Here is a 22,321-nt window from a genome sequence, read left to right as displayed (position 1 = left end):
TCAGCATCATGGGGGGGGGAGGGAGGGAGGGAGGGAGGGAGGGAGGGAGGGAGGGAGGGAGGGAGGGAGAGAGGGAGAGGGAGAGGGAGAGGGAGAGGGAGAGAGAGAGAGAGAGAGAGAGAGAGAGAGAGAGAGAGCAGTGAAGTTTGATATTTCTAAGTATTCTCTGTTTTCTGAATGATTTTTTGCTCTGCAACAAGCGTGCACTGATTTGAAACTACATGGCAGATCAAACCTATGTGCCAGAGGGATTCGACCCTGGCACTTTTGCCTTTCGCAGGCAGGTGCTCCACTGACTAAGCTATCCAAGCACGACTCACTACCAATCCTCACAGCTTTACTTCCTCCAGTACCTCATCTCCTATCTTCCAAACATCAAAGAAGCTCTCCTGCGAAACTTACAGGATTAATATTCCTGGAAGAACAGCAATCCAAGGTTTGAGTCCCAGTCTGGCACACAGTTTTAATCAGTCATGAAGCTTCAAATTAGTGCACATACTGCTGCAGAATAAAAATTCATTCTGGAAACAATCCCTCAGGTGGTGGGTAAGCCACGTCTCTGCAGTATCCTTTCTTCCAGGAATGCTAGTGTCAAAAGGTATACCAGAAGAACTTTCTGAAGCTTGGAAGGTAAGAGATGAGATATTGGCAGAAATAAAGCTGTGATAGCAGTTCATGAGTTGTGCTCAGATAGCTCAGTCGATACAGCACTTGCCATCAAAGGCAAAGGTCCTGGGTTTGAGCCCTTGTCCAATTTTAATCTGCCAGAAAAATTTACACCTGTACACCTCAACTAACTTTTCCCGGCAGGACATTTCCTGATTCCTTGGACCATATTGTGTGGGGCAATTGATATGTCAGCCAGATTCACATGCTGTAAGAGCTGTAGACTGTGCAGCAGACAAGACTTTGATCAACAGAGTCTATTGCACATCTTTCCTAATTACTAACTTCTCCAAATTTATCTTCATTACACTCCACAAAAAATAGTGGCTTTGTCACAGTAGAAGTTTCCCAATGAGTTGGAGTACATATTAAGGATGGAATAAATAATTTTTCTCCAAGACCTGGACATCTGGCTTGTCCCTCTTCCCATGGGATAGACACAGTAGGAAAAGCAGCAGGATTGTAACTGTCCATACTGAAGTTTCAATCAGAATGATCATTGAATGTAAATAAGTTACACACAACTGCAACCAGTCACTTTTTTTAATAATAAAGTGACTGGTTGCAGTTGTGTATAACTTATTTATATTCAATATACAGTCACGGTTCTAAAATATCCATAATGGATAAGCATAATCTAGAATGATCATTGTTCTGGTGTAATTTAATATGTTTAATGTGTGAAATGTCCGTCCTGATGCCACCTAGTCCAATCAATGGCTCTCCCCACAGGTACCACCCAGCTGCAGCAAAGGCCATCTGGTGCAATGTCCATTGCCGGGATTCCTGATGACCTTGGAAGAAAGGTATCTACTCCTTGGCATGTCTGGGGAACTGGCAGCTCAGGCATCAGCAATGTGACCCCTGTGCTGTGAGGTGGCTCAATGAAAAGAGTACATAACAACCCCTTCAAATCAGACTGGCTACGGCATTCGCTTTGAAGAACAAGTAAGAACCTAAGCAGGTATTGTGCACATATGCTCTATAACACTGCATGCAGTAGGTACTATTTATCGTATTCTTTCCCAGTCGGTCCACACTAAACAAAAATTTGGAAAATGAAGGTCAAACATGGAAGGGGACCACAAATGTGAAAATTGTTTTCTTATGTTTGAGTATTAAGGAACTCATTTTAGTTACACGGGTTAAGTGTAGATTATAACTCAGTCCAACATTGTAACTAGCTTGTAACTTTAAAGAATAATTGTTTTGTGTTTGACTGATACTGGAATTTCATTTTAACTTCATTGGTTACGTGCAAATAATAATACAAATTGTACATTGCAAGTAGTTTGCTACGTTTTGGATAATGATTCATGGCTTGTGGCTATTATGGATTATGGAGATCATTTCTATAACCGATACCGAGTGAATTTATCATGACCAGCATTTGTGCCTCACCAGCCCTCCACCCCCCCCCCCCACCCCCAGTTGTCAACATTGTTTATCATTAACTGGTATCATACAGTACATTTTAAGTGTATATGATGGGTCAGCATTTGAGTTCTCCTCCTCCTCCTCCTGTGTAAATTGCCATTTCATTATTAGCCAGTACCGTGAAACTTATTTTACCTATAAATGTTAAGCAAAGTTATCAAAGGCTGGTTTTTTTTATGTGTGATTTTAGGCCTTTCCAGCATATGATTATATTGAACTATTCTTATGTATTGAGCTGGATGGTACCATCCCAATGGTGTGACATTTTGGTGAGCTACACTTCTACATCTACCTCTACATCTACATCCACACTTTGCAAGCCACCTGACGGTGTGTGGTGGAGGGTACTTTGAGTATCCCTATCAGTTCTCCCTTCTATTCCAGTCTCATATTGTTCGTGGAAAGAAAGACTGTAGGTATGCCTCATGGTCTCTTCGCGAGATATACATAGGAGGGAGCAATATACTGCTTGACTCCTCGGTGAAGGTATGTTCTCGAAACATCAACAAAAGCCCGTACCAAGCTACTGAGTGTCTCTCCTGCAGAGTCTTCCACTGGAGTTTATCTATCATCTCCGTAATGCTTTAGCGATTCCTAAATGATCCTGTAATGAAGTGCGCTGCTCTCTGTTGGATCTTCTCTATCTCTTCTATGAACCCTACCTGGTATGGATCCCACATTGGTGAGCAATACTCAAGCAGTGGGCGAACAAGTGTACTGTAACCTACTTCCTTTGTTTTCGGATCGCATTTCCTTAGGATTCTTCCAATGAATCTCAGTCTGGCATCTGCTTTACCGATGATCAACTTTATATGATCATTCCATTTTAAATCACTCCTAATGCCTACTCCCGGATAATTTATGGAATTAACTGCTTCCAGTTGCTGACCAGCTATATTATAGCTAAATGATAAAGGATCTTTCTTTCTGTGTATTTGCACCATGTTACACTTGTCTACATTGAGATTCAATTGCCATTCCCTGCACCATGTGTCAATTCGTTACAGATCCTCCTGCATTTCAGTACAATTTTCCATTGTTACAACCTCTCGATGTACTACAGCATCATCCACAAAAAGCCTCAGTGAACTTCCGATGTTATCCAGAAAGTCATTTATGTATATTGTGAATAGCAACGGTCCTACGACACTCCCCTGCGGCATACCTGAAATCACTGTTACTTCGGAAGACTTCTCTCCATTGAGAATGACATGCTGCATTCTGTTATCTAGGAACTCTTCAATCCAATCACACAATTGGTCTGATAGTCCATATGCTCTTACTTTGTTCATTAAACGACTGTGGGGAACTGTATCAAACGCCTTGTGGCAGTCAAGAAACAAGGCATCCACCTGGGAACCCGTGTCTATGGCCCTCTGAGTCCCGTGGATGAATAGGGCGAGCTGGGTTTCACACGATTGTCTTTTTCGAAACCCATGCTGATTCCTCCAGAGTAGATTTCTAGTCTCCAGCAAAGTCATTATACTCGAACATAATATGTGTCCAAAATTCTTCAACTGATCGACATTAGAGATATAGGTCTATAGTTCTGCACATCTGTTCGACATCCCTTCTTGAAAACGGGGATAACCTGTGCCCTTTTCCAATCCTTTGGAATGCTTTGCTCTTCTAGAGACCTACAGTACACCGCTGCAAAAAGGGGGGCAAGTTCCTTCGCGTACTCTGTGTAAAATCGAACTGGTATCCCATCAGGTCCAGTGGCCTTTCCTCTTTTGTTGTCATCTTGAGCAGCCGCTGGTGAAGTATCCGTGCAGCAGCAGTGCAGTAGAGAGTCGAATATTTAGCTTTCATATTTGTTTTGAAGTTTGATTCTTAATTTCTTTCTGAGTGTTTGTGCATTTGCATATTTAATTACATAAAATCCTTGCGTATTCTCGTATTTGAGAGGAGTTATATTGCTTATTGATAGCTGTAAAGTATAAATTCGCGGAGTCGTTAGTCAGTTGTTTGTTTTGGACAGCCAGTGCTTTCTGTTTATTTCGTAGAGTCAGTTAGCAGCAGACAGAGGCCAGTGCAGTTTCATCTGTGCTTGCAGAGTGATGTGTGCGAACAGCAGTAGCAGAAACTAGTCATATATTCAGTTTTTCATATTAGTTCCGCAGGTTTAATTCAAATTACTTTGTGTGTTTGTGAGCTTGCGTGTTGAAATCTTTCGGATCTCTGCGTATTTTCAAATTAGGAAGGGGTAGTATCAAATTTTAATAACGGTAGATTGTAACATCGCATAGGCGGTTGTCATTTGTACTACGACAGGGGTAGGATCGTATTGTAATATCTGTACAGTGGCATAGTCGTGGTCATTTGATTGCTCGGTTCGTAAGTAAGTCTCCAGCCAGCGTGGGAAGCAACGCCCTCCTGCCACGATACGCCAGTGACGTCTGCCGCAAGGCGGACAGAGGGGAGAAGCTAGGCTGTGCGTGACCCGCCTGCGCGCGTGGCACACCAGCCGCTGGCAGCCGTGTATGTGCAGTGTGCTGTCAGGGCATGGAGATGAATGAAATAAAAAATAAAATAGCTCCTAAATTAGGTCCAACCTACCCCTGGTCTGACATAAGTAAGGCCGCGCCTACCGCAGGAATATTCTTAAGGATGACATACTTAAGTAACCGCGCCTAACGCGGCCTCTCAATATTTAAGTAGTGGGCTTAACCCACGAACTAGAATAGTAATACAATACTTAAGTACGGTTAGAACCGTTTTTCTAAACTTTATCTAAACTTAATAAATCTGTAAAACTCTTATTGTATAGAGTCATGGATATTCTTTTCTTAAATTTATACTTCGTAAAAATGTAACTAAGAATTATCTAGATAAATAAATATCTGTATAGTGGCATAGTCGTGGTCATTTGATTGCTCGGTTCGTAAGTAATTGTTCATATATCGCAGCTCAATCTGGCGTTGGTGACACAACTGTGCAGTCACATATTGCTGTCTTATTTGTCGCAACACTAAATGTCCAAATATTAGCAGTAGGATGGTTAGGATGTGTGCGGGTGAAGGAGGAACTGGCTGCGGTTCGCGAGCAGCTGAGCGTGCTGTTGGCCACGGTCAGAGGCCTTCAGGCTGCTGCCTTGAGGTGGGTCTGGCGCGTCGCTTGAGACACCTCAGGTGTCGCTTGCTGAGTCCACTGACTCAGCCGCCAAGGCACCTTCTACTGTACCCGGCACGTTGGGGCCGCCCTCACCTCAGAGTGAGTGACGGACTGCAACGCGTTCACATCGCTTGAGGCAGAGGGTCAATGTGGAGGCTGGCCGGCTGGCCTCGCCCATTCATTCTGTCAGTGGGCAGGTGGCCGCTCCTTCAGCAGGGCCCGAGCAGGCACACGGAGGCAAAGGCTTGTTGGTTATTGGGAGCTCCAACGTTAGGCGGGTGATGGAGCCCCTTAGGGAAATAGCGTACAGGGCTGGAAAGAATTCCAACAAGCACTCGGTTTGTCTGCCAGGGGGCCTCATCCAAGATGTGGAGGCGGCCTTGCCTGCAGCTATTGAGCGTATAGGGTGCAGCCATCTGCAAGTAGTTGCTCATGTCGGCACCAATGATGCCTGTCGCTTGGGTTCTGAGGTGATCCTCAGTTTGTACAGGCGGCTGGCAGATTTGGTGAAGACCGCTGGCCTTGCACGCGGGGTGCAAGCAGAGCTCTCTATTTGCAGCATCGTTCCCAGAGTGGATCGGGGTCCTTTGGTTTGGGGCTGAGTGGAGGGTCTCAACCAGAGGCTTCGTTGACTTTGTGACAGTCTTGGCTGCAGATTTCTAGAGATGCACTATTGGGTGGGGAATTGTAGGACGCCCCTAGATAGGTCGGGGTGCACTACAGAAAGGAAGCGGCTACTCGGGTAGCAGAGTACTTGTGGTGTGCACATGGGGGTTTTTTAGGCTAGGCAGTAGTGCAAGGTGTCCTGATGAACACTCACCAGTCGACGTGCAGGCAGGGAAATCAGGATGCGCTCAGTGTAAAGACACTTCAGCTATCAAGATATTAGCAGTAAATTTTCAGAGTGTTCGGAATAAAGTTCCTGAATTTACTGCCCTCCAGGAAGCGTGGCGCACACAAATTATTCTCGGGACTGAGACCTGGCTGAACCCTGAGATAGGAAGTTCTGAAATATTTAGTGAGGATTAGAATGTGTATCGGAAAGACAGATTAGACACCGTAGGAGGTGGTGTCTTCATTGCAGTTGACAAAAATATTGTGTCTACTGAGGTCAAAGTAGAGTGTGATTGTAAAGTTATCTGGACACGTTCAACAGGGCTAGGAGAAATAAAGTTAATTGTTGGGTGTTATTACCGGCCACCAGGTTCCACCATGACAGATCTAGAATCATTCAAAGGGAGACTACACACTGTACCGCAGAAGTACCCAGATCATGCTATATTAGTCGGAGGCGACTTCAACTAACCTAGTATAGACTGTGATGTCTATGGATTCAGTACAGGTGGTACAGACAAGCCATTGTGTGAATTACTTTTGAACACATTATCCGAAAACCGTCTTGAGCAGCTAAATCGACAGCCAATGCGTAATGGAAATATTTTAGATCTGGTAGCCACGAACAGACCAGACCTCATTGATGGTGTCTGTGTTGAGACAGGGATTAGTGATCATGATGTTGTCATTACGACTATGGTTACGAAAGTTAAAAAGTCGGTCAAGAAGGCTAGGAGAGTATTCTTACTAGAAAGAGCAGATAAGCAGTTGTTAGCATCCCACCTAGTAAATGAATCGACTTCATTTACTCCCGGTACGATGGACGTGGAAGAATTACCGGCAAATTTTAAACACATTGTAAATCTCGCATTGGAGAAGTATGTGCCGAAAAAGTGGGTTACAGATGGAAAAGACCCACCCACCATGGTTTAACAGCACAATTTGGAGAATGCTCAGGAAGCAAAGACAGTTGCACTCGCGGTACAAGAAAGATCGGGAGAATGAAGACAGGTAGAAGTTAGTAGATATTCATGCTGCTGAAAAAAGAGCAATGCGCAAAGCACACAACCACTACCACCGTCATACCTTAGCAAAAGACCTTGCTGAAAACCCAAAGAAATTCTGGTCTTACATAAAATTGGTAAGCCGGTTGAAGGCTTCCATCCAGTCACTCACTGATCAGTCTGGCCTGGCAACAGAAGACAGCAAAACAAAACCCGAAATTTTAAATTTAGCGTTTGAGAAATCTTTCACGCAGGAAAGACATACCGCCGTTTGAGTCTCGTACAGATTCCCGTATGGGAGGACATAGTGATAGACATCCCTGGTGTTGTGAAGCAGCTGAATGGGTTGAAAATAAATAAATCGCCAGGTCCTGATGGGACTCCAATTCGGTTTTACAGAGAGTACTCTACTGCTTTGGCTCCTTACTTAGCTTGCATTTATAGCGAATCTCTTGCCCAACGTAAACTCCTGAGCAACTGGAAAAAAGCGCAGGTGATGCCTGTATATAAGAAGAGTAGAAGGATGGTTCCTCAAAATTACAGACCAATATCCTTAACATCGGTTTGTTGTAGGATTCTCGAACATATTCTCAGTTCGAATATAACGAATTTCCTTGAGACAGAGAAGTTGCTGTCCATGCATCAATATGGCTTTAGAAAGCATCACTCCTGCGAAATGCAACTCGCCCTGTTTTCACGATATCTTGCGAACCATGGATGAAGGGTATCAGACGGATGCCATATTCCTTGACTTCTGGAAAGCATTTGACTCGTTGCCCCACTGCAGACTCCTAACTAAGGTACGAGCATATGGGATTGGTTCTCAAATATGTGAGTGGCTCGAAGACTTCTTAAGTAATAGAACCCAGTACATTGTCCTCGATGGTGAGAGTTCATCGGAGGTGAGGGTATCACCTGGAGTGCCCCAGGGAAGTGTGGTAGGTCCGCTGTTGTTTTCTATCTACATAAATGATCTTTTGGATAGGGTGGATAGCAATGTGTGGCTGTTTGCTGACGATGCTGTGGTGTACGGGAAGGTGTTGTCGTTGAGTGACTGTAGGAGGATACAAGATGACTTGGACAGGATTTGTGATTGGTGTAAAGAATGGCAGCTAACTCTAAATGTAGATAAATGTAAATTAATGCAGATGAATAAGAAAAAGAATCGTAATGTTTGAATACTCCATTAGTAGTGTAGCACTTGACACAGTCAGGTCGATTAAATATTTGGGTGTAATATTGCAGAGCGATATGAAGTGGGACAAGCATGTAATGGCAGTTGTGGGGAAGGCGGATAGTCGTCTTCAGTTCATTGGTAGAATTTTGGGAACGTGTGGTTCATCTGTAAGGGAGACCGCTTATAAAACACTAACAGGACCTATTCTTGAGTACTGCTCGAGCTTTTGGGATCCCTATCAGGTCGAATTGAGGGAGGACATAGAAGCAATTCAGAGGCGGGCTGCTAGATTTGTTACTGGTAGGTTTGATCATCACGTGAGTGTTATGGAAATGCTTCAGGAACTTGGGTGGGAGTCTCTGGAGGAAAGGAGGCGTTCTTTTCGTGAATCGCTACTAAGGAAATTTAGAGAACCAGCATTTGAGGCTGACTGCAGTACAATTTTACTGCCGCCAACTTATATTTCGCGGAAAGACCACAAAGATAAGATAAGAGAGATTAGGGCTCGTACAGACATTTTTCCCTCGTTCTGTTTGGGAGTGGAACAGGGAGGGAAGATGCTAGTTGTGGTATGAGGTACGCTCCGCCACACACCGTATGGTGGACTGCGGAGTATGTATGTATGTAGATGTAGATGTAGACCTTCAGGCAGTACTGATGACTGTTTGTCTTCTGCCAGGCCCCATCTTATATACCCCTACCTCCTACCTGTTGTTGATCACAGGCCTGCAGTGATACAGCACGGCTCCACTGCCAATCTGGTTGGTGGAACTGTGTAGGCAGGATCCCAGCCACAGTCCTCAGTCTGAGTGTGATCACTGCCGAGCTCATGTTGTAGCTGGAGAGGAGGCGCTTATGTGCGGTTATGTCCTTGCTCTTTAGTTGGTACTGGGTGAATGGGTCTTCCCACTTACTGCCTTTATTTTGAGCAAGCACAAGGCCGGGTTCCATACCTTACTTAGCTGGAATCTGTTGGACTGTTTTAACAACATCATCCATCGTAATTCACACTGTGGCCTTTGGAGATGCAGTACTCTGCAGCAACTGACTTTGTCGGTTTTTCATTATCTGAGTGACAGCTGTGCTCGGCACAGATTTCCTAATCGGTCGGGATCATCTGGCCTGTGTAAATTTTCCTGCAATGGCACAGTTTACTGAGTCCTTGGTTGTGCTTAGCAGACATCAGCAAGGTTTTCACCTTGGGTGACAGGTGAAACACCCACTTGACATTATATTCTCACAGTTCCAAGTGGTGTGTTAGCGACATGCAATGAACACTTGGACAGAATGGCAATAAGGGGTCCAAACACCAATGGAAGCCAAAATGTTTATGGAGGCACTTTAACAAGAAGTCTTTGATTCAGTGGTCCATAAATCACCATGTTTCTGCAAATACAGGTGTGTGGATGAAACTTTCATAAAATGGTCACATGGACAACAAAATCTATAAGAATTACTGAATCATCAGATTGTACTGCATCAAAAAATCATATTCATGATGGAGATAAAAGAAAACAAATAACTTCAATTTCTGGATGTGTTACTCAAGTGCAGACTGCATGGCACACTAGGACACAGTACCTACCATAAACATACTTGCATGCCTCCAGTCATCATACACCTTCACAATGAGAAGTGTCCTCAATACACTAGTGCACAGTGCTCATGAAATATACGATCAAGAAAGTTTAGCAGCAGAGTTGCAGCACCTACAAACAATTTTCCAAAATAATGTTTCCAATTATGCCAAATTGAGCATGTCATAAAACAGAAAAAAACCCAAGCCACAAAGCACAGAGGAAAAAGAGAAAGTGCTACAGCAGTGTTTATCCCATTATGTCAATAACACATAGCAAAAATTGGGAGAATATTCCAAAAATCTAACATTAAATGCACATTTCACCCGCTGCCCAAGAAGAAAGTTTTTTGAGCTCTTTCAGGATGACCTAGGACTCCTAAAACCATGAGTCTAACATGTCTGGTGAACATGTGGGAAAATTGTACACAGGTCATACAATCTACACCATGGAGGAAAGACACGTGGACCAAAGGCATCACACAGATAAAGAAAAACTGACAAAGTTAGCTGTCGCAGAGCACTGTCTCTCCAAATAGCATTAAGTTGTTAAAACAGGCCAACAAATTCTCGGACTGTGTTTTAAAATAATGAGCAGAGATCTGATTACATGAAGAATTAATGAATAAAGACAACAGTTTCCACATAAGTAAGGCTTGGGACCAAGCCTTGTGTGTGCTCAAAGTACAATGGCAATATGGGAAGACTTCCATAAGTAAATCTCTTAGCAGCTGGTCAATCTTCCCAGCTGTATGGTCATGGTCCATGAAACTTTCTTGTTCCTGACATTTCGTCTCGAGCTGCACTAAATGTCTTTGGAGATGCTCCGGGTTTGCCAAATCTGCAAGACTCATCAGAACAAGGAACACACCCAAAGATGTAAAGTGCCGCTCTGAATGAAACATCAGGAACAAGAAAGTTTCATGGACCACACCTATACAAGCAGGAAGATTCACCAGCAGTAAATATATGGGAAGAGCCATTCACTTCTTGCAACCTGAACAGCTGAAACCTCACCACATAGAAATGCCCCCAGTCACAACATGGGGTCATCGGCGGTGGCACACAGACAGAGGATTGTTGTTCAGTTCCTGTCAGTGTACATTCCCCACCACTTCAGCAAGGGGGAGGGGCCATACAGGTTGAGTCAGGAGGAATGGTACATTCTTTAAGCGGTGATATTATTTGTGATTCTGAACAAAAAACTTTAGAATATCACTGTCCTTTCCTTCACCATATCTGACATACAGCTGTTTGAAAATCAAGGTGTCAGTAGCACGCCCTTCTTTACTAGCACTCTCATATGTATATGACCAAAGTGACATTAGGCTACGTAGTGTTGCCTTTACTGCAATATTACTGATGAACAGCTCACGAATACAGCTGTTTTAGGTAACCGTCTTAACGGAGTACAGTATCTTGATTTCCTTCAAAATGCATTACCAGAATACTTGAAGGATGTTCCTTTGGCAATATGATGACATATGTACTTTCAGCATGACGGAGCACCTACACATTCTGTATGGCCAGTGACACGCACCTCACTGGAAAGTATCCTGGTCATTGGATTGTTAGGTGAATTTTAAAAGTGAAGTCCACGAGCACAGAATTCACAAAAAGGAAGAACTTCTCGACCTCATTTTACAGGTATGTGCTCAAGTAAAGGACTATATGAATAAGCTTGGACCAGCAACACAACAGTTGTCTACATGAGCTGCAAAATGCATTGCAGTTAATGGACTTTTTGAACATCTTTTGTGAGGAAATGTACACAATTAAAATAAATCATTACATCACAATTTTGCATTTACTATCACCTGCATTTGTCTTGTTCCCCAATGTTTTCATTAATTTCCTTGTAAACTGTTAAGAACTGGATATATGTTCATATGATATTTTTTTGTACAGAATCGCTAATATTATCATCCCTCAATGCATATATCTTTCCTTCTGGCTCATTTTGTATAAGAAAGTGCCCAGCAGAGGACAAGCAATCATCAGGACAGCACGATTATGGCAACACCCCAGTTTACTCAAATACTGCACCATATGCACGGTGACACCTAGATGAGTATCCAAGAACAGTTCAATACCAGCATTTACGTTTCATCCCTCACAGATATGGCTATATCACTGTTAGTTGGCATTGTAACAATATTATGAAAAGGATAGTTGCTACTACCATGTATCGGAGATGCTCTGTGTGTGTGTGTGTGTGTGTGTGTGTGTGTGTGTGTGTTGTCTTTTCTCGACAAAGGCGTTGTTGGCTGGAAGCTCATTTTGTGACAGTCTTTCCACTGTGCCTATCTGCAACTTAGCATCTCCACTATATAGTGAGTATCAACTAGGCTTTCCATAATATTGTTACACTCTATTATGGATTTTCTATTGGTTGGTATTGTGGTGCTCAGTATAGCCAAATAGGTAACTGAAGAAAACTACCAATCATGTGGTGTTTTTTTTTTGTGGAATAAATTAATGTTATTTTGTTTAACATTTGTATTTTGATTCATATCTGAAGGAGAGAAGGTTGTCTTTTGCCTGGTCTGTACCAATCCAGAGCCCCATATTCCCACTACTGTACTGCTAGTTACAAGTTGGTTTTTAAATTACTACAAATACATTTATGACAATGAAATTGCTGTGATTGTGTGTTTTGTTATGGTTGTTTAAGTGATGCCAATTTGGATTCAGACTAATGATGCCAGGTATCAAACATTACATGTTACCTAATAATACTGCAACAAAAGAAACACACAAAATGAGATAGATCTCATACTGAAGAAATACCTTTTTACGCAAACGTATTATTGCCAGAGTTTTTCTGCCGTTTCAGATATAGTAGCATGCACATGACCCTGTACAAGGAAAATAGACAAGTGCTGAATGAATCTCAGTATATGATGTACTGTGAATGGATGGTTAAACATCAATTAATGACTTGGAAAAGTCTGGCTGTATGTGTGTGTGTACATAGTGTAAGTACTATAGTGTGTCCAGCTCTGCTGTGCAGTGTGACAGAGAATTCACAATTAAGTCTTCTTCACTGCTCTGTGAACAGAGGATCCAGTAAAAGTTACGTATTGGATCCCCCTTGCATTTTTCAATACAGTACAGACATAAAAATTAGGTTGTACTACCAGCCAATGCAATACCACAACCTTTATTTGGCTTTCACATCCATTTATTTTACCAATTTACAACCAAATTGTTACCTTTAAATCTAATCTCACTCTTGGGTTGTGTTACAGATCAGTTTGTCACCATAATCAAGATTTCGGAAACATGATGGTGGTGGTTCCAAACCCACTCTTTACCCAAAGAGTAAAAACTTCAGACATCTTTCTTTCAGTTCAAACTACTAACACTTAAATTTGGCAAATGTATCATATGTAAATGTAATTACAGGTGTGTGTGTGTGTGTGTGTGTGTGTGTGTGTGTGTGTGTGTGTGCGCGCATGTATATATCTAAAAACAAAGATGATGAGACTTACCAAACAAAAGCGCTGTCAGGTTGATAGACACACAAACAAACACAAACATACACACAAAATTCCAGCTTTCGCAACAAACGGTTGCTTCATCAGGAAAGGGGGAAGGAGAGGGAAAGACGAAAGGATGTGGGTTTTATGGGAGAGGGTAAGGAATCCTTCCAATCCCGGGAGCGGAAACACTTACCTTAGGGGGAAAAAAGGGCAGGTATACACTCGTACACAAACACATGTCCATCCGCACATACACAGACACAAGCAGACATTTGTAAAGCAGACATTTTCCACGTGGGAAAAATATATCTAAAAACAAAGATTCTGTAAGTTACCAAACGAAAGCGTTGGTATGTTGATAGAAACAATAACAAACACAAACACAAATTTCAAGCTTTTGCAACTCACGGTTGCTTCATCAGGAAGGAGGGAAGGAGAGGGAAAGATGAAAGAATGTGGGTTTTAAGGGAGAGGGTAAGGAGTCATTCCAATCCCGGGAGCGGAAAGACTTACCTTGGGGGGGACAAGGGACAGTTATACACTCGCGCGCACACACACACACACACACACACACACACACACACACACACATATACATACACACATAACAGACACAAGCAGACATATGTAAAGGCAAAGAGTTTGGGTAGAGATGTCAGTCGAGGCGAAAGTACAGAGGCAAAGATGTTATTGAATGACAGGTGAGGTATGAGCGGCGGCAACTTGAAATTAGCGGAGGTTGAGGCCTGGTGGGTAACGGGAAGAGAGGATATATTGAAGGGCAAGTTCCCATCTCCGGAGTTCTGATAGGTTGGTGTCAGTGGGAAGTATCCAGATAACCCGGACGGTGTAACACTGTGCCAAGATGTGCTGGCCGTGCACCAAGGCATGTTTAGCCACAGGGTGATCCTCATTACCAACAAACACTGTCTGCCTGTGTCCACACATGCGAATGGACAGTTTGTTGCTGGCCATTCCCACATAAAAAGCATCACAGTGTAGGTGGTCAGTTGGTAAATCACGTGGGTGCTGTCACACATGGCTCTGCCTTTGATTGTGTACACCTTCTGGGTTACAGGACCCGTCAACTCCTATCCTTAATAAAAGTCCTCAATCTTTCCTCTCCCACATCCACACCGGCTGTTCAGAGCATCCTCCTACAGGCCAACCGCAAATTAGAACAGCATGCCTCCCTCCACCTCAAAAAACTATCCAATCTCCTGGTTTCCCACCTCCGGAAAGGCAACTCACTCACCCTCCACAATGTTTCCAGCAAACCTCAACCTCCTCTCATTCCACACAAACCCAGTCTCTCCCATCTACTCAATCTCCCACTTCCAGCTCCACTCCCCCCAAAACCTCAAAATTCTAATCAACACAATCTGGAACCACAACACCCCAATTCAGTAGTTAACCTTTCCTCCAAACCTCTCTCCCAATCCGAAACCTCTGTCCTATCCAAAGGCCTCACCTTCAGCCCTACTCTCAGATTCAACCAAACAGCCCTCGTCAAAGATTGACTGTCCTATGCTCATACTCTCTGCTGGAAATATCACTTTGCCATGAAGAAAAATAACCCTGATCCTACTCCTAATGATCCAACTCCCCAAGACACTATCCAAATTGAACCCTGCCTGGAACAGTTCCATCCTCCGTCACAGCGGGACCCACCTCCTCTTCCTCAAAATCACCCTCTCCAAACCTTCCAGGAATTTCTCACTTCCAGCCTTGCCTCTCAATCCTTCTTGAAAAACCTTAATCCTATTCCCAACATCACCACAGCTGAAGCCCAGGCTATCCGTGATCTGAAGGCTGACCAATCCATCGTCATTCTTCCGGCAGATAAGAGTTCCACGACCATGGTACTTGATCGTCGGGAGTATGTGGCTGAGGGACTGCATCAGCTTTCAGACAACACTACATACAAAGTCTGCCAAGGTAATCCCATTCCTGATGTCCAGGCAGAGCTTCAAGGAATCCTCAGAACCTTAGGCCCCCTACAAAACCTTTCACCTGACTCCATCAACTTCCTGACCCCACCGACACCCTGCACCCCTACCTTCTACCTACTTCCTAAAATTCACAAACCCAATCATCCCGGCTGCCCCACTGTAGCTGGTTACCAAGCCCCCACAGAACATATCTCTGCCTACGTAGGTCAACACCTTCAACCCATTACATGCAGTCTCTCATCCTTCATCAAAGACACCAACCACTTTCTCGAACGCCTGGAATCCTTACCCAACCTGTTACCCTCGGAAACCACCCTTGTAACCATTGATGTCACTTCCTTATACACAAATATCCCGCACATCCAGGGCCTCGCTGCGATAGAGCACTTCCTTTCACGCCGATCACCTGCCACCCTACCTAAAACCTCTTTCCTCATTACCTTAGCTAGCTTCATCCTAACTCACAACTTCTTCACTTTCGAAGGCCAGACATACCAACAATTAAAGGGAACAGCCTTGGGTACCAGGATGGCCCCCTCGTATGCCAACCTATTTATGGATCGCTTAGAGGAAGACTTCTTGGTTACCCAGGCCTGCTAACCCAAAGTTTGGTACAGATTTATTGATGACATCTTCATGATCTGGACTCACAGTGAAGAAGAACTCCAGAATTTCCTCTCCAACCTCAACTCCTTTGGTTCCATCAGATTCACCTGGTCCTACTCCAAATCCCATGCCACTTTCCTCGACGTTGACTTCCATCTGTCCAATGGCCAGCTTCACACATCCGTCTATATCAAACCCACCAACAAGCAACAGTACCTCCATTACGACAGTTGCCACCCATTCCATATCAAGCGGTCCGTTCCCTACAGCCCAGGTCTTCGTGGCAAACGAATCTGCTCCAGTCCGGAATCCCTGAACCATTACACCAACAATCAGAAAACAGCTTTCGCATCCCGCAACTACCCTCCCGACCTGGTACAGAAGCAAATAACCAGAGCCACTTCCTCATCCCTCCAAACCCAGAACCTCCCACAGAAGACTCCCAAAAGTGCCCCACTTGTGACAGGATACTTTCCGGGACTGGAACAGACTCTGAATGTGGCTCTGCAGCAGGGATACAACTTCCTCAAATCCTGCCCTGAAATGAGATCCATCCTTAACGAAATCCTTCCCACTCCACCAAGAGTGTCTTTCCGCCGTCCACCTAACCTTCGAAACCTCTTGGTTCATCCCTATGAAATCCCCAAACCACCTTCCCTACTCTCTGGCTCCTACCCTTGTAACCTCCACAGGTATAAAACCTGTCCCATGCACCCTCCCACCTACTCCAGTCCTGTAACATGGAAGGTGTACACGATCAAAGGCAGAGCCATGTGTGACAGCATCCACGTGATTTACCAACTGACCTGCCTACAGCGTGAAGCTTTCTATGTGGGAATGACCAGCAACAAACTGTCCATTCACATGAACGGACACAGGCAGACAGTGTTTGTTGGTAATGAGGATCACCCTGTGGCTAAACATGCCTTGGTGCACGGCCAGCACATCTTGGCACAATGTTACACCGCCCGGGTTATCTGGATACTTCCCACTGACACCAGCCTATCAGAACTCCGGAGATGGGAACATGCCCTCCAATATATCCTCTCTTCCCGTTACCCACCAGGCCTCAACCTCCACTAATTTCCAGTTGCCGCCTCTCCTACCTCACCTGTCATTCAATAACATCTTTGCCTCTGTACTTCCACCTTAACTGACATCTCTACCCAAACTCTTTGCCTTTACATATGTCTGCTTGTGTCTGTTATGTGTGTGTGTGTGTGTGTGTGTGTGTGTGTGTGTGTGTGTGTGTGTGTGTGTGTGTGTGTGTGTGTGTGTGTGTGTGTGTGTGCGCGCGCGCTAGTGTATACCTGTCCCTTTTTCCCCCCAAGGTAAGTCTTTCCACTCCCGGGATTGGAATGACTCCTTACCCTCTCCCTTAAAACCCACATCCTTTCATCTTTCCCTGTCCTTCTCTCTTTCCTGATGAAGCAACCTAGGGTTGCGAAAGCTTGAAATTTGTGTGTGTGTGTGTGTGTGTGTGTGTGTGTGTGTGTGTGTGTGTGTTTTTGTGTCTCTATCAACATACCAATGCTTTCGTTTGGTAAGTTACAGAATATTTGTTTTATATATATATACAAAGATGATGTGACTTACCAAACGAAAGCGCTGGCACGTCGATAGACACACAAACAAACACAAACATACACACAAAATTCTAGCTTTCGCAACCAACGGTTGCCTCGTCAGGAAAGAGGGAAGGAGAGGGAAAGATGAAAGGATTTGGGTTTTAAGTGAGAGGGTAAGGAGTCATTCCAATCCCGGGAGCGGAAAGACTTACCTTTGCCCAAACTCTTTGCCTCTGTATATGTCTGCTTGTGTCTGTATATGTGTGGATGGATATGTGTGTGTATGTGTGTGTGTGCGCGCGCGAGTGTATACCCGTCCTTTTTTCCCCCTAAGGTAAGTCTGTCCGCTCCCGGGACTGGAATGACTCCTTACCCTCTCCCTTAAAACCCACATCCTTTCGTCTTTCTCTCTCCTTCCCTCTTTCCTGATGAGGCAACAGTTTGTTGCGAAAGCTTGAATTTTGTGTGTATGTTTGTGTTCGTTTGTGTGTCTGTCGACCTGCCAGCACTTTCATTTGGTAAGTCACATCATCTTTGTTTTTAGGTATATTTTTCCTACGTGGAATGTTTTCTTCTATTATAACCATATATATATATATATATATATATATATATATATATATATATATATATATGAATAACTCTTTGCCTTTACAAATGTCTGCTTGTGTCTGTGTATGTGTGGATGGATATGTGTGTGTGTGTGCAAGTGTATACCTGTCCTTTTTCCCCCCTAAGGTAAGTCTTTCCGCTCCAGGGATTGGAATGACTCCTTACCCTCTCCCTTAAAACCCATATCCTTTTGTCTTTCCTTCTCTCCTTCCCTCTTTCCTGACGAGGCAACCGTTGGTTGCGAAAGCTAGAATTTTGTGTGTATGTTTGTGTTTGTTTGTGTGTCTATCGACCTGCCAGCGCTTTTGTTTGGTAAGTCTCATCATCTTTATATATATATATATATATATATATATATATATATATATATATATATATATATATATATATATATATATATATATATATATATATATATGAGAGGTCCTAGAATGCTACCCTGAGGTACTCCGATTGGTACAATTTGCATGTCCGATCTGTACACAATGCTTTGGTTTTTATTGTTTGCTGAGGTAATTTCTACTACCTTTTTGTATTGTGGAAATATGACTGAAACCATTTTAATGCAACTCCTCGCATACCTATAGCTTCTAGTTTGTCTAGCAAGATATCATGATCAACAGTATCGAATGCCTTCGATAAGTCCAAGTTTATTCCTACTGTACTATTATTTCCGTCAAGTCCCATTACAATGTTTTTGATCAATTGGGTAATTGCTGTATCTGTACTCAAGCCTTTGCGAAAATCATGTTGGTTTACAGACAAGAGATTGATTTTTTTGAGGTAATTTGTAATTATATTTTTCATGACAGTCTCTATTATTTTTGAAAATACAGTTAACAAAGCTACTGGTCTGTAGTTTCCCACTTCATATATATTACCCTTTTTATACAATCGTTTCATTTATGAAATTTTTAATCTTTGTGGGAACACCCCTTCTATTAATGATATATTTATGATATGTGAGAGTGGTTCTGCTATGACACTAGTACATTTAATTAGGACTGAACCTGGTACCTCATCAATTCCAGAGCACTTTTATTCTTCATTGTTTTTATTATCTTAAGAACTTCTAATTTATTTGTGGGACACAGCAATATTGAATTACCACTTTGTTCTATTTGAACTGTGGTACTACTATTACTAGTAAAATTTTTACTCAGATTGACTTGAGTGTTTATGAAATAGTCATTTATGTAATTTGCTAGAGTACCTTTTCATCTTTTAATACAATGTCATCTTGCTTTTTTAACACTTTTGTTTGTTTCCTTTTTTACTATATTCGATATTGCTTTCTACTTGTTTGCTGCTCCTATGATTGCTTAGTCATTGTGCATTGTCTTGGCTGTTTTAATTACTTTCTCATAAATTTTCTTATATGTCTTAACATATTCTGTAAAGTGTTCATCTTGGTTGTCTTTTCTCAGTTGATTGAGAAGTTTTAGCTTTTGACTGGATACTCTGATAGCAGGTGTTATCCACTGGCTGCTGTTCCCCGGCATGACATTAATTCTTGTCAGGTTGGTTTTTTTTTTTTTTTTAATACATCTCAAATATGGACATGAAATATTACAAAATGCATTGAATGATTGCCTTTTCCGGGTAGAAGTGCCTTTTATATTCCCACTTGTATTTAACAACCTCAGGTACAGGAGAATTTATGCATGTTATTACTGTGTTGTGGTCTGAAAGACCTAAGTTTATGTTTTGTGCCCCAATAACATCATTTTTTATATTTGTAAAGATATTATCTAATAGGGACGAGGATGACTCTGTTATTCTAGTGGGGTCCATGAAGAGTGGTTTCATGTGAAAGCTGTTTAGGATACTCAAAAGCTGTCTTTCTTCTTCATTTTATGTTAAAGTCCCCACATAGTAATAAATTCACTTCATTGTTACACAAAATGTTTAGCACTGTTTCCAATTTTTTTTAAAAAAATATGATTTTGTCGCCTAATGGTGACCTGTATATTGATATGATAATTAGTTTTTTATGCTTCTCCTCATATTTTAGTTCTATGGCAATTGATTCAAAATGTTTCTTGATATTTAGATGGTATGTTTCATATCTAACTTTATATTGCAGCCCAGCCCTTTTACATTTTTACAAACACTGTGGCAATAATTCAAAATTGCTTATATTTATAGGACTTAATTCATTGCCCCTTCACCAATGTTCCGATAGACAAATGCAAGAGAAATCTACAAAGTTGTTTATGGCGACTTCCAATTCTAACACTTTATTCTAGATACATTGAATGTTTTGACTCATTATCTTGAAAGTTTTGCAAAAGTTCTGGTTGTCATCATGCTAACGTGCTTTTGAGTTTACGTAGTTGGTGCGGTAGCATGGGTTATGGAAGTTTTTAAGTGAGTTATTAATGTTTTGTTTTTGTTTATGTGTTTGGCATTTTTGTTAGATATGATTAGCTTGGTGTTTGTTGTGCGGAAAGAAGACTAAATTTTTGTTTTGTTTTGATTATTTGTTTGGTGTGGATATCACAGTGAAGTTCATGAGTACATTACTGTCTTCTGAGATGAGTGATGATATGATGTCAGTCATACAGTACAGTCTTATTGCTGAGTATGTTAGGTGTCACGTTTGTGGTACCAAAATGAAGTTGACGAGAGTTCTGGTGACTTGGACCAGGGACATGTACATGTGGTGGTGGTGGTGGTGGTGTGTGTGTGTTTTCGCCATCCTAGGTGGTATTGCCAGGGGCTTTGTTGGTAAGTAGTTTTTATTTTCGTTTGATTATGCAATAATTTTGATGTTTTGTGTGTTGTATATGTGTGGTAGATTGGTTGTGTTTCAGCTGGTGTAGTGAATATGGGGTATTGGGTTTTTGAGTTGTTGGGGTTTTGGTTTCACTTTTTGGAGTTGTAGGTGTTGGTCTTCTGGTTCTGATAGCTGTGGTTGAGCTATATAGGTCAACGGAAATTTCCAATTCCTGTGGTTTTGTTGGTGTTGCTGAATGCTGTAATGTAAATTTTTTTGGCTATTATTTCTTTTGAGATAGACGAAACACAGCTTGATTTTTCCTCATATGACATACTGCAAACTAAGGATGAAGGTCAACAGGCAGATGCCATATTTCTAGATTTCGGAAGGTGTTTGACATGGTGCCCCACTGCTGGCTGTTACTGAAGGTATGAGCACATGGAATAAGTTCATAGATATGTGAATGGCTTGAAGACTTCTTCTTAAGTAATAAAACACAGATTTTGGCCTTGACGGTGAGTGTCCAACAGAGACAAGGATATAGTCAGGAGTGGCCCAGGAAAGTGTGATTGGACTGCTGTTGTTCTCTGTATACATAAATGATTTGGCAGACAAGGTGGGCAGCAATCTGCAGTTGTTCGCTGATGGTGCCATGGTGTATGGTAAGGTCTCAAAGTTGAGTGACTAGGGGAAATTACAAGATGACTGACAAAAAATTCCTAGTTGGTGTGATGAATGGCAGCTACCTCTAAATGTGGAATCATGTAAGCTAATGAAAAAGAGTAGGAAAAACAAAATTGTAATGTTGAGATACAGCATTGCTAGTGTCCTGCTTGACACAGTTAAGTCATTTAAATATCTGGACATAGTCTTGCAAATTGATACAAAATGGAACAAGCAGGCGAATGGTGAGTTTGGTTTATTGAGAGAATTTTAGGAAAGACTGGTTCACCTGTAAAGACCACTTACGGGATCATGGTGCAACCTATTCTTAAGTACTGCTCGAGTGTTTGGATTCTCCATCAGGTTGGAGTGAAGGAAGGTAGCGAAGCAATTCAGAGGTGGGCTGCTAGATTTGTTACCTGTAGATTCAAACAACATGTAAGTGTTATGCAGATGCTTAGCAAACTCAAATGGGAATCCTTGGTGGGAAGGTGATGTTCTTTTTGAGAAACACTATTGAAAAAATTTTGAGAATCGGCTTTTGAAGTTGACTGCCATACGATTCTACTACTGCCATCATACACTGCCCCTAACAACCACGAAGATAAGATTCGAGAAATTAGGGCTCATACAGAGGCATGAGGGCAGCTGTTTTTCCATCATTCTATTTGTGAGTGGAACAAGAAAGGAAATGACTAGTAGTAGTAGTACAGGGGTGCACAGGGCCACACAACATATGATGGCTTGCAGTGTATCTATTTAGATGTAGACGCTATCAGACCGCCTACCTCCCCTCCCCCCCCCCCCCCCCAAATCTTGGTTGTGGTGATAGACTGATCTGCAGCAAAACCCGAGGTTTAGGTTAGATTGGAGGGTGACAATTTGGTTGTGAGTTGGCGAAGCTA

The 22,321-nt window shown here is 42.5% G+C and overlaps 1 protein-coding gene across 1 annotated transcript in view; it reads right to left on the bottom strand.

Moving 5' to 3' along the window:
* Positions 1-22,321, bottom strand: part of LOC126168940 (retinol dehydrogenase 13-like) — a 92,932-nt gene that overhangs the window by 69,930 nt on the left and 681 nt on the right. The gene's annotated exons all lie outside the window — the stretch shown is intronic.

The sequence above is a fragment of the Schistocerca cancellata genome, chromosome 1 (assembly GCF_023864275.1).
Source record: "Schistocerca cancellata isolate TAMUIC-IGC-003103 chromosome 1, iqSchCanc2.1, whole genome shotgun sequence".
NCBI lineage: Eukaryota > Metazoa > Arthropoda > Insecta > Orthoptera > Acrididae > Schistocerca > Schistocerca cancellata.
Note: the sequence above shows the minus strand (reverse complement) of the source record. Positions and strands in the feature narration are given on the sequence as shown.